Source organism: Carassius auratus, chromosome 40 (genome assembly GCF_003368295.1).
Source record: "Carassius auratus strain Wakin chromosome 40, ASM336829v1, whole genome shotgun sequence".
Lineage (NCBI taxonomy): Eukaryota > Metazoa > Chordata > Actinopteri > Cypriniformes > Cyprinidae > Carassius > Carassius auratus.
This window is the reverse complement of record NC_039282.1, coordinates 20778264-20791600: the sequence shown is the minus strand read 5'-3', so window position 1 is coordinate 20791600 and position 13337 is coordinate 20778264. Positions and strand designations below refer to the sequence as shown.

The window sequence follows — 13337 nt, the reverse complement described above, 5'->3', positions numbered from 1 at the left end:
TTACAAAATATTCACATAGAAAACAGTTATTTAAAATTTTAATAATATTTCACATTTTTTACTGTATTTTTTATTTAATAAATGCAGCCTTAGTGAGCAAAAGTTATATGTGACTCAAACAATCCCATTATCATGACTATGAGTTACATGTAATTATTAAACCAATAGGTCAAGTATTTGATAAATTAACAAATCAACCATGTATTTTCATATTAAACATCAACAGCCACTGAATGTAGGGGTTTTGAGTATGAAAAATCATGTTAAGTAGTATAAAATATTAAATAAAATACTGCTTAATAATTTTTATATTTATTTACACCAATACAGACCAAATTGGAACACAATTATGCATCTTTTAAAGTTAAATACAGTTATGAAAACCTATGGTGCAGCATTAGCATGAACACACACACACCTAGAGTTCAAAGTGAATTTATTTGAGTATTTTAGTTTATATTCAGTGATCTACTAGTGAAAGGAACAAACGTGTTTCTCGTTCGTGTTGATTAGTGGCTTAATTTGCATGCAGGCGTGTTTGGACGGTCACATTAGCCAGAAGAGCTGGATGTGAGTTACAAAAGGACAGAGACATTTATGTCAGTGTGTGTGGTTAATTTGCATATGCAAGATATTAATGAACAAGATGGTGATCTGAATTCTTATAGAAAGTGAGATTATAGGTCAGAAGTGGGCGTGTCCTGGTACTATAAAATACTGTTCGATGCTGGCCAGGAAACACCCAATCGCAGTAAAGATTGAGTGGCCACGCCCACCTTGACAGTTAGTGCTGACTGAAATTGAACAGGAGATTGAAAGAGATTGTCAAGTACGTTTTTTAGTGTCTACTAAATCAGTCTTGGACTTTGAAGACTCTTGTGTATGTTTGTTTGTTTTTAAATATAAAAATTACATCTTCTATATTATTTAAAATTAAGTTGAAATTATTTCAATTCCTTAATATTTAAATAATGCTTTTAAAAAACTATTGAAATTTGATTTTAAAAAATAAAATAAAATATACAACACATACAATAATTTATATAATATTGAAGATTGCAAATAAATTACAAATGTTATTTTTTAAAATGTATTTCACATATGAATATTTTTATAATATTTTATCTGCAATATTTTAATATATAAATAAAATAATAATTGTATTTATCATTTTTAGATTTTTTGCTAATACTAAATACTAAAATATATATTTTTAAATCAAATATTCTAGTTTTAAATAAATAAATTATAATTTCATAAATATTACTTTTTATTGTATAACTACTTTTTATTATTATTATTATTATTTTATAGTTGAAATATTACATTTGCCAGAATCAAAAAGTTTTATTTTAGGTGTAAAACTATACATTTAGTTAACTTTATTTAAAAACCATATAATACATAAAACCTCATAAATATAAAGAGATGGTTTCACTGTAGTTCACGTTTTATTTTCAGAGACGCACTTATGTTTAGAATGTCATATAATTAATTGATTACAGCTGTATTCCTCTTCCTGAAACATCCCATAATAGCATTACTACGGTAATCGGCTCATTACTCATTCATTCTGACATCATCACATTCAGCCAATCGAATTAAAGCGCATAATTAGAGCGTGGCAGATGAAGAGCTGCTGATTAAAGGATGAGCGCCCTGTGTCTATTTGTGTAATACTCACAGCTGTCTCAGTCACTAACCACTGAAATCTGATGTATGATCAAAAACTGTAATAGATCTACTGGGATATTTCATGTAAAATTTTGTAGCACCAAACAGGAAAAAAATAAATCCTTGAACAAAACACATAGCTAGTCGCATATAGTGAATTCAGTTCAGAGTGCAGAAGTCTAGAAAAACTTTTTAAATATATTTATAAATTGCATTGAGCAAAAAAAGTGCACTGTGCATGTGAGTTAAGGGTCCATTTGTTTTTAATTTGCATGCACTCTTTTTTTTACACAATGCAATTTATAAAATAAAAAAGTTATAGATGTTTCCAGTCTGCATTGGAACTGTAAATAAAATATAGTTAAATGTACATTTTAATAATATACAAATAATATGAAAGTTATATTTTCTAATCTATAAACAATTCCTAAAGAATTGTTTTCAATTACTGACATTGCTTTTTATTTGACAATTTTTGTTTTAATACTTTATTTTAATATCTATATAAAATAATATAATATGCTGTGGTTTCATTTTCTTTCCTCTCAGTATTTTTGTATTATTATTTACAGTGTACTAACACTTGACTATACAAATATTATTTGAAACTCTTTAGATATACAAAATCCCACATTTTCCCATGATGGTCCTCTCTAGAAACTCTCACGGGAAAGTTTGATCTGAAGGTATCATTTTTCCTCCAGCTAAAGAAATACAAGGTCAGAGTGCTAGAACACACTAACAAAACCTTCACATGCTCTTTTCTCCCAGTTCTGACTGCACTATTTTCATCCCTGAGAAAGATCAGAGAGGCTCACACACGTGTCGAGCGCGTTTTTTCTCCCTCAGGATCGTGGCAGAGAAAATAAAACGAATTACTGGATTAACAGTTTCCTGTCAGAAATGTGACATTTCCCCCCGGATGTGCACATAACAACCTCTCGGATCCGTCCTCGAGACACCGGCTCTTAGAGCTAATACATTTCCAACAACTCTCTCTCTTTCTCAATCTCTTTTTCTATTATCGATACACATCTTTAGCCGAAGACGAAATAAAATGGTGTTAAAATGTGAGGGAGGCGCTGGAGGGTCCACATCTTCTGAGAGACTGAAAATGTGTGTGTGTGTGTGTGTGTGTGTTTGTGATGAAAAGGTCATAGTGTGATAGTGACCTGTAAACAAAGCGCTTCATGCACTTGCTGTACTGAACACCAAAACCACTGACCTTTCTCTGTCTTAAAGGAATATATCAACCTATTAATGAACATTTGCTGAAAATTAACTCAACCTCAGGCCATCCGAGATTAGGATGAGTTTGCTTCTTCGTCAGGTTCGGAGAAATGCAGCATTGCATCAGTGTCTCATCAATGGATGCTCTGCAGTGAATGGGTGCCGTCAGAATGAAAGCTGATAAAAACATCACAATAATCCACAGCACTCCAGTCCATCAGTTAACAGCTGGAGAAGTGAAACCTGCATTTTTAAATTGTCGCTTCCAGATAAAATAAAAGCCCTCTATCCATTATATTGCTTAAAGCCTTCTGATCTGAATCAGGAGAGAAATATGCACAGATCAAACGTCGTTTACAAAACAAAACAGTCCTAAACAAATATGTGTGTGGATTTTGATGAGAAAACAGAGGCCTGTTTCAGAAAGGAGGTCACTGTATGTGAAAACTATTACGATTATGTTACACCTGAAATTGCTTTTGGTGTTGTTGCACGCGCTTAACTCAGAGCCAGCACACTCAGAGTTAATCATATAGAGTACATTAACTAACTCAAATAAGTTGTTCTTGAACCTAAAACTCAGAGTTTGCCATCTCAGTGTAAGTTTATTCATAGATCTGATTTGGCTGAAGCTTCTTACTGAAACGGGCCACAGGAGATAGACTTTTGCAATAGAGGAAGCATTATTACGGATTTTGAACTTGTATTTTGACCAGAAGCAAAGGTTTAAAGTTAAAAACATCTTAATGTTGCATTTGTTTCAGCTTTTGTCTTCTCCAGGTGTTAACTGATGGACTGGATTACTTGTAGATTATTGTGATGTTTTTATCAGCTGTTTGGACTCTCGTTCTGATGGCACCAGGGGCGGATCTAGAGAAATATTGATGGGGTGGCGAGAAGGGAGCAGGAATTTTTGAGGGGTGACAACATTTGGCAGAGGTATATATACTGAATTTAGTCACAGTTATCACAGTTTGATGATAAATATATGTGCACACTACAAAAGGACACAGCTATCATTTACAAACTTAATCTCATGCAATCAATGTCTTGCATTTGAAACAGTTCATATAAGGAATAAGTGACCATACCCCATAAGCACCCCCACACTCACTAATGCATACAGTATGCATCGACATGTTATTAAGAGCATTATAAAAGATTCAGTGTTATCAATATGTCAATATATTATAAGAAACACAAGATTTTAACAGCCATTTCCAGCTGGGGAGACTCAACTGATTTTCTACAGTTTAGTGTTAATCATCATCTAACTCAACCAGTCAAGAGCTACATTTAGCCTTAGATGTGATATGAATATGGTCCTGAAGCATAGGTTTTATTAGCTGAAAATAATAATAAATAAATAAACATTATAGGCACAAATACAAATGTACTTTTAGAAATTGTTTTAGAAAAAATATGGTGTTATTGTTTTGGAAAGCTTAAATTAAAACTTCTATGAAAACTTATGTGATATTGCTTTAAAATAATGTTTTAGTATATCTTTTAAGTATATTTTACTTTATGTCTGTTTTTTTTTTTTTTTTACTTTTAGTTTTCTTTTCTCTTTGCTGGATTTGATTCATCCTTTAATTATGAACATTCAGCCGCAAACATGAGGTGCGAGCGCGGATGGGAGAATGGAGGAAGTTTTTTATTTATTTTTGGAGCAACTGGGAATGGATGGTGCCCCCTCTGGGAGTTGGTGCCCTAGGCAGTCAGTTCGGGAGTTCGGAGCGGGATCGCGAATCATTTGATTCAGTTCGGGAGTTCAAAGCGGGCTCGCGAATCATTTGAGTCAGTTTGGGGATCGCAAATCATTTGAATCAGTTCGGGAGTTCGGAGCGGGATCGCGAATCATTTGAGTCAGTTTGGGGATCGCAAATCATTTGAATCAGTTCGGCAGTTCAAAACGGGTTCGCGAATCATTTGAGTCAGTTTGGGGATCGCAAATCATTTGAATCAGTTCGGCAGGTCAAAACGGGTTCGCGAATCATTTGAGTCAGTTTGGGGATCGCAAATCATTTGAATCAGTTCGGGAGTTCGGAGCGGGTTCGCGAATCATTTGAGTCAGTTTGGGAATCGCAAATCATTTGAATCAGTTCGGCAGTTCAAAACGGGTTCGCGAATCATTTCAGTCAGTTTGGGGATCGCAACTCATTTGAATCAGTTCGGGAGTTCGGAGCAGCTTCGTGGAACATTTGAATCAATTCGAGAGTTCGGAGCGGGTTCGCGAATCATTTGAGTCAGTTTGGGGATCGCAACTCATTTGAATCAGTTCGGGAGTTCGGAGCAGCTTCGTGGATCATTTGAATCAATTCGAGAGTTCGGAGCGGGTTCGCGAATCATTTGAGTCAGTTTGGGGATCGCAACTCATTTGAATCAGTTCGGGAGTTCGGAGCAGCTTCGTGGATCATTTGAATCAATTCGGGAGTTCGGAGCGGGTTCACGAATCATTTGAGTCAGTTCGGGAGTTCAAACCGGGTTCGCGAATCATTTGAGTCAGTTTGGGGATAGCAAATCATTTGAATCAGTTCGGGAGTTCATAGTGGGTTTGCGAATTATTTGAGTCAGTTCGGGAGTTAGGAGCGGGTTCGCGAATCACGAAAGATTTGCGCTCGTAAATTTTCAAATTGGCCATAACTGTTGATTCATTGCTGCCAACTGGGGTGGCAGCAGGGGTAGATCCGCCCCTGGACGGCACCCATTCACTGCAGAGCACCCATTGATGAGACACTGATGCAATGCTACATTTCTACAAATCTGATGAAGAAACAAACTCATCCTGATCTCGGATTGACTGAGGGTGAGTACATTTTCAGGAAATTCAAATTTTCAAGAACTATTTCAGTTTGAAAGAATATTGTCGGTCATTTGCAACCAAAAAACATTACAGTAAAACCCTAACATTCATTAAAACACACCCAAACATGCACTCATTCTGATTTTGAGTGTGTTTTATTGTATGTCTCCAGTGTAATAGACACTAGATCTGCTCATGTCATGATTATTTAATCATTGAGCCCTGCTTGATTAAAACAATGATCTTCTTTGCTCTTTGGGAGTGTTTTTATTAACACATTACACTTGCTGTTCTTCTTCTGCTGTGCACGATCCTTTGAGAAACCCATACACACACATTACTGTATTTCCTGAGGGAAAACACTGCAGCATCTCTATTGATGCGTCTACAGTAATTATTCTTTTGATGCTGAGGTAATATTAGGACACAGACACACATAAACACACATCTTAATGTCATTACCTGCTTTACTCAATTCTTCTGTGATGAATTCAGCTCAAAACTCATCGACTTCAGCTGATGTTTAATTACAGTTTTCTAATTCTGTGACATACAGATGCTCTCTGGAAGAAATTAAGCTTAAATCTGTGCAAACTGCCTAAGATTTGGGGTCAGTAATAAATTTAAAAAATGTTTTTCAAAGAATTCTCTACTGCTCACCATGGATGCATTGATTTGATAAAATATACAGTAATCTTGTGAAATATTTTAACAATTTAAAATAACTGTGTTCTACGTGAATGTTTTAACGTGTAATTTATTTCTGTGATGCTCCGCTGTATTTTCAGCATCATTCCTCCAGTCTTCAGTGTCACATGATCTTCAGAAATCAGAATAATATACTGATTTACTGCTCAATAAATATTTCTGATTATTATCAATGCTGAAAACAGTGAGATACATTTTATTTTTCAGGATTCATTGATGAATTGAACATAAAAAAACAGCATTTATTTGAAATATAAATCTTTTGTAACATTATAAATGTTTTACTGTCACTTTTGAACAATTTAATGTTTCCTTGATGAATAAAAGTAATAAAAAAAAAAATCTTTCTGTCCCCAAACTTTGAACATAATAATCTTTAGCATTTCTCTGCATGCAAATGTTTTTTTTCTTCTTCTTTTTTACATTCTTTATGCTGATTTAAAATACAATTTGAATGCATTTTTCTTATTTTATTTTATTCCTTCTCTGTCAGTGTTGGCCTGAAACGTACATCGTTTCTTCGTTCGCTCTTCCACGGTGACGCTGCACACAGTTGCTCAGGGAAGTGACACAATGGTTTGAATGTGACGTTTTAAAAAGCCCTAACTGTTACCATGGCAACAGGGATCCCGTTCACAAACAGTCACCAGCACCAAGAGAGAGTGTGTGTTTACGCGCACACACACACACACACACATAATGAGTCAGAGTCTTTCCATGCAGTGATGTCATCACCAGTCTTTTGTTTCTGTGATGTCACTGAAATCTGTCCGCTCTTCTATAAGTCACATTGCAGCAGAGATTTGCACGTGCGCTCTCCCACTGAACTCTGGGAAGTCTTTTATAACCCCCACAGTTTTTCAATTTCCGAAACTGAGAACAGAATAAAACCTTGTGATGCAAAAAATATATTTTTAGGTCATAAACCTGATTCCTCTTATGTGATGTCACATGACTGCCTCGAGCGAGTCTGAGATCCGTCTCTGATGGGACATTTCAGAAGCATCATAATCCAGATGCTGAATCTCTGCTAGCGGCGTGCCATCTCTCTCTCTCTCTCTCTCTCTCGGCTCAGACAGTGATGGGGATTAGATTAACACGGATGACTGCATGTACAACACGTGTTCTTGTTGCCATGGCAAACCTAGCTGTGCTGGTCATAATGGAGGATGTGTGAGAAAATCATCTCGCTCAAACATGCACACTCTCTGGATTGCTCAAACTCTATCTGTGGTTCGCTCATTCTAGATCTATCTATCTATCGTTCTTTTGTTCTCTCTGTCATTCTGTCTTATGAGATTGGATTCCCTCTCGTCTTCTGAACCATCTGTGCTGTAAACGTTCTGCAGTTTCACATCTTCGGGTGTTTCTGCAAGGCATCTGTGGACACTGTGAGCCTGACCTCCATTTTGGCTCAAGCACGCATCACAGTGATAGTGATTAACACAGCAAATCAGGAAACTGACGGATGGACGGAAGGCGTCTGGGAGAAGAGTTTGGACAGTGAAGCTTGTGTGTGTGTGTGTGTGTGTGTGAGCACCTGAGTCCACAGTGACGGAAGCCATACAGAAACCTGGCATTCGTTCAGGACATGTTCACTGCTGTGTGAGCCTGTAAATCACACAGACTGTTGTTGCTCTTTGTCTAGTGACCTTCTGAAGAGAACAAACCTCCTTTTAGAGTTTCGTTCTCATGTGACAGCGATGCTGTTGTTTTAACCTTTGACCTTGGAAATGCTTTCCATCAAATAGACAGAAAACAGACACTCACGTACTAGTGCATCTCTCTCACTCAATCCTGAATTAATCGGGACTCAATGATAAATCTTTAGCTGAAAATACTCTCAGAGGAGGAGAGCTCTTCTCTTTAATGCAGCTCTCGCTCGCTATCATGTTTTTATGAGCGTGTGATTTAGGAAGCATTTGGCTGATACTCGTGATTTCAGGAGAATATATATATATATATATATTAATTGAATTAAACATCACCTATATGCTGCTTGTTAGGCCAAAAACAAAACAAAAAAACAGGTATTTCTATTTCTGAAAAAAAAAAAAATTGAAAATATAATTATTAATAATAAAAAGTCCTATGAATTACTATTAAATGTATTGTAATGCATTTAACATTAAACATTATAAGAAGTAGTAAAGCCATGTAAAATAAGGTATTTCTATTTTAAAAAAAATATTTCAAAATATAAAATTTATTTTATTAAATTAGAATTATTAAAAATACAAATAAAATTATCATTAATGTCATACTTTATTGAACTTAATGTCAAGCAAATGAAAAAAAAAAACAAAAAAAACTGGTATTTCTAAATTTAAAAAATCTTTCAAAATATAATAAATAATAAAATGCTGAATCAACCGAACTATAACTGAACATTAAACAACGCCAGTATGATTCGTTTATCATTTCAAATCATATTTATTGCATTATGAGAACTCATTTAAATAAAAATTAAAAAAAATACATCACTCAACATTCTGCTTAGTCTATGTTTTCTTACTTTAGAGAAGATGTGATTACATTTGGGGACAGGGTTTAATCCAAACGGGATCCCATCTGTGTTTTTGACCGTTCTGCTCTGCTGTAATTGACTTTGCTCTGGTAACCTCTACTGTCCGAGTCTGGACAGAGTCGTGTGGCATGAGCCAAAACAGCAGGAGCGGAAATGCATACCTGCGCCCCAACAGCAGCGGTTTGTTAAACGCAGGACCTTTCAAACACACAGTCCTAATGGCCTGCTGATAAAAATAGACGCTGGCAGATGAAGGAACGAGAGAGAGACTGACTCGAGGAGTGTAGGTTGGGAAAATACACTCATCTCTTACATAAACGGCTCATCCCTATGCTGTACATTTTCATCAGATTTGTCATACTGTATAAAGCATAAAGTAACACTCACTGTTTATATCCCATTTACTAACTAAAGGCAGTTCCTTTATGACATCATCTCCAGGAAGTGACATCATTTCGGAGGGAAAGTAGCAGCGCAAACATCATCAATCGTTAGTTTGTGTCTCTGTTAAAGTTAACAATAAAAAGAAATCCTAAAAGTGACTGTTAATTAATGTATTCATTTATTGAACATTAAACGTCACCAATATGCTTCACACCAGGCCAAAAAAAAAAAAAAAAAACTTCTAATAATAATACAAAAAAAAAACTTTTTAAATGCATATATGTCATTTTGTGGTGGAAACAGCGATGGTAATTTAATAATCATTCATATTTTATAAAAGTAAACATTTTTATTTACAATTTTATGTATATGTATAATAAAGCCAGGTCCTTGATGACATCATCCTCCAGGAAGTGACATCATTATGGAGGGGAAAACAGCAGCACAAACATCATCAGTTGTTAATATTTGTCTACCGAAACGAATCTGTTGATAACAAAAGATGTCTAAAAGATGGTTGAAATATGAAAACAAACTTCAAGTTGACTTTTATGAACAATGTTCATTGTCATTGTGAAAATAAGTAATTAAAGCTGAAGGGTCATCAAATAGTCCCTTTCTTTTTTAAAGACGGAGAAAAAAGATGGAAGAACAGGAAAGACCTCAAAAGAACAAATTATATATATATAAATGTATTCACTGCTGTTCACTTTGTCTTGAAGGTGCTTCCTTTTTGCTCTGAAATCTCTCCCAGTAGGCGGAGTCTTCCTCTAGAAGGGGCGTGGCTTTAGACACCAGATCACTGAAGCTCAACAGTGTGAATGAAAGGGGCGGAGCTTCACAAACAGTCCCAGCCTCCCCCTATGAAACAAAGAATTAAGACATCATGAACTGTCTCGACTTCTAAAATGGGTGTAAAATCGTTAAACTCACTTTCAGACGTCTTGATATCTGGCTTTCCCAGCGCCACGGCGACGTGATGATCTTTGTCCAATAAGCTCTCCTGAAAAACAGGAATAAGTCAATTATAAGAACATTGTAAAAAAAATGTATAATGTATAAAATGTAAATGCTGTCATAATTCAGAGCTTTATGTGTGTGTATACTGTCTATATTTATTATCTATATATAAATACAAACACATGCATGTAGAAAAATGCTTAGTTTATATATTAAATTTTTTTTTTTTTTTGTCCGATACAGTCTTCCATATTTATACTCAAAATATTAAAATTAATAGCATCAATTATTTGGTATTAAATTTGAATTAATTAAAATGACACACACACACACACACACACACACACACACCACATATATATATATATATATATATATATATATATATATATATATATATATATATACACACATATTTATATATATAAGAACTGCATGATAATAATAATAATGTTATACTTAAATATAAACTTTTTTAATATGTCTATAGATATAACTAATGAAAGCATGTTTCTGCAAAGGAATAAAAAAGGTAATTGCAAATGTTTTTCACAATTTTTTAGACATAAACTCTCTTTAGTGCAGTGCCAATTTCTTTATCCTCAGAATTCAGTGTTTTTGTTTCTGCCTGTGAATGCTTTTAACTTCAGTTTTCTTTCCTTCTCGCAGCTGTGAGATGAAAAGTCCAGAGGAATGAAGAATGTGAGTGAAGCGCCTGTGATCTGTGTCACGTTCACACGCTCCGACAGACACAGAGAGACCGAGCAGCACTGCAGGGCTCCACACACACACACACACACACACACACACATCTTCAGTCTCTCCTCCAGCTTTCACTCATCTGACTATTAATCCTTCTACATCCTGAACACACACCTCAAATGTCCAGTCCTCCTCTTCATTATCCAGGTACATCCGTGTCAGCTGGTACACTTGGCCCTCTCGCATCTGATTGGGCGAGATGTGAAACTCCACCCTCTGCAGGTCGAAGCCCAGCCCTGTGCCAATCGCTTTGATGAAACTCTCCTTCAACGCCTCGATGGACAGAGAAACAGACCAATCAGAGGTAATCAGGCCTCAGGATAGGTTTAGAATGAAATGCTTAAATAATTTAGAGTATTTATACTGCATATTAAAAACTGTGCCCAATATAGTGTTCACTTGGCTGGATGAGCTAAATCAGAGACTGGTGCCAGTTGTGCACAAGGAAACCACATTCATTTTTTTTATTTTATTTTTTTATTCTTAAAGTAAAAATTAATTCCTAAAAAAAATGAACGTAGCAATTTCTTAAACGGTATTATTTATAATTTTTAACATGATAAAAAATATATATATTAGGGTTTTGAAAAACATTCTAAAAATATGAATACACGTAATTAATTGCAAAAATGAATGTAATATTTTTGTGAACAAAAAAAGTAAAATCAATTCAAAAAAAATATTTCTTGCACATTAAACACTTGGTAAAATCAGCATAGAATCAGGATTTTAGTATAGATATTCTAGATATTATTGCAACACATAAATTTTTTTATTAAAGCAATAACAATCTCCTTTGAGATAACAATTATTACCTCAAAAATAATTTAATTACTGTAAGATATTACGCAGACATCCTCAATGATAAAATGATTCATGAGGCAAAATATGCAATTTTTTTACTAAAAATGTAAAAATGCATGAAGTGTTCTTGTAGTGTCAGGTATATGTGTGTGTGTGTGTGTGTGTGTCTGAGTGTGCGTGTAAATGTGTGAGTGTGTGTGTGCTTGTAATAGTGACTGACCACATTCTCACCTACAGCACATTATACTCATACCTGTACGTGTGTGTGTGTGTGTGTGTGTGTGTGTGAGAGTCCTCAAATGACCACCGACTGGCATAACTGAGTCACGCTGAAGTGATGAGATCACATCGCCATGGAAACAGGGATCAGAATTGGAACAGTTTCATCCAGCACAATTTCTCTCCTGCTGCGATTGGCTTATAGATGTGTGTGTGTGTGTGTGTGTGTGATGATGATGATGATGATGATGATGCTGCTGCAACAGGGAAGCAGCGGTTGCTATAGTTACCCAGTGCCTATAAAACATGTCCAGCTGGTCCAGTCTGATCCGGCTTTCCGTATGTTCGTCCACTCAAGATCGTGAACTGACGATTCATGATGCGGAAAAACTCCTGAACGGAGCTACTGCCTGGAAATGGATACAAAAATACATGTATAAAACCTAAAAGCTCATATTCTACATCTTTTTACCATTGAAACATCACATTAAAGAAGGTTTCGGCACAAGAAATGTTGTGCTTCAATTTTTTTTAGCATTTTTCCACCATTTCTCTGAACATTAAAACATTAAACTTTTTTTTTTTTTTTTTTTTTTTGGCTACTGTTTCTTTAAAATAGAATTGGCCCCCCTTTGTGTTACTGGCACAGTTCAATTAATATTGAACAGGTGTTGAGATTTAAATGTAAGCGTTGTGTAATGAACTCAGTTGTGATGTTTTTTTGGTAATATATTTTATGTATTTATTTATGTATAATTATTTATTTTTAAATTATAAAAGTAAAAATAAAAAAGTAAAAATAATAAAATCATTTATAAAAATACTACTAATGTAATATCTTTTGAACATTAAAAAATTTAGATTTTTATTATTAAGCATTATTATTAATAATTATTTACATTTTTTCATAATAATATAATATATGAGTTATTACAAAATGCTAAAATTACTATGAAAGTAATTGAAAAGTTAATATATTTTGGTAATATATTATTTATTTTTAAATTATAACAGTAAAAATTTAAAAAAGTACAACTAATAAAATGATTAACTTTTTTAACATTAAAAACTTTTTAATGTTTTTTATTGAAAAAAATTATAATTGACATTAAATTATATTAAGTATTGCTATTAATAAATATTTACATTTTTCATAATAATCTAATATATGCGTTTTTACAATGATAAAATTACTATGAAAGTAAAAGTAATTTCTTGAACTATATATGTGTGTGTGTGTGTGTGTGTGTGTGTGTGTGTGTG

General features: G+C 34.3%; 1 pseudogene; it reads right to left on the bottom strand.

Annotated features, from left to right (window-relative positions):
• Positions 1-8912: 8912 nt before the first annotated feature.
• LOC113058964 (L-aminoadipate-semialdehyde dehydrogenase-phosphopantetheinyl transferase-like) overlaps positions 8913-13337 on the bottom strand; it is a 5226-nt pseudogene continuing 801 nt past the window's right edge.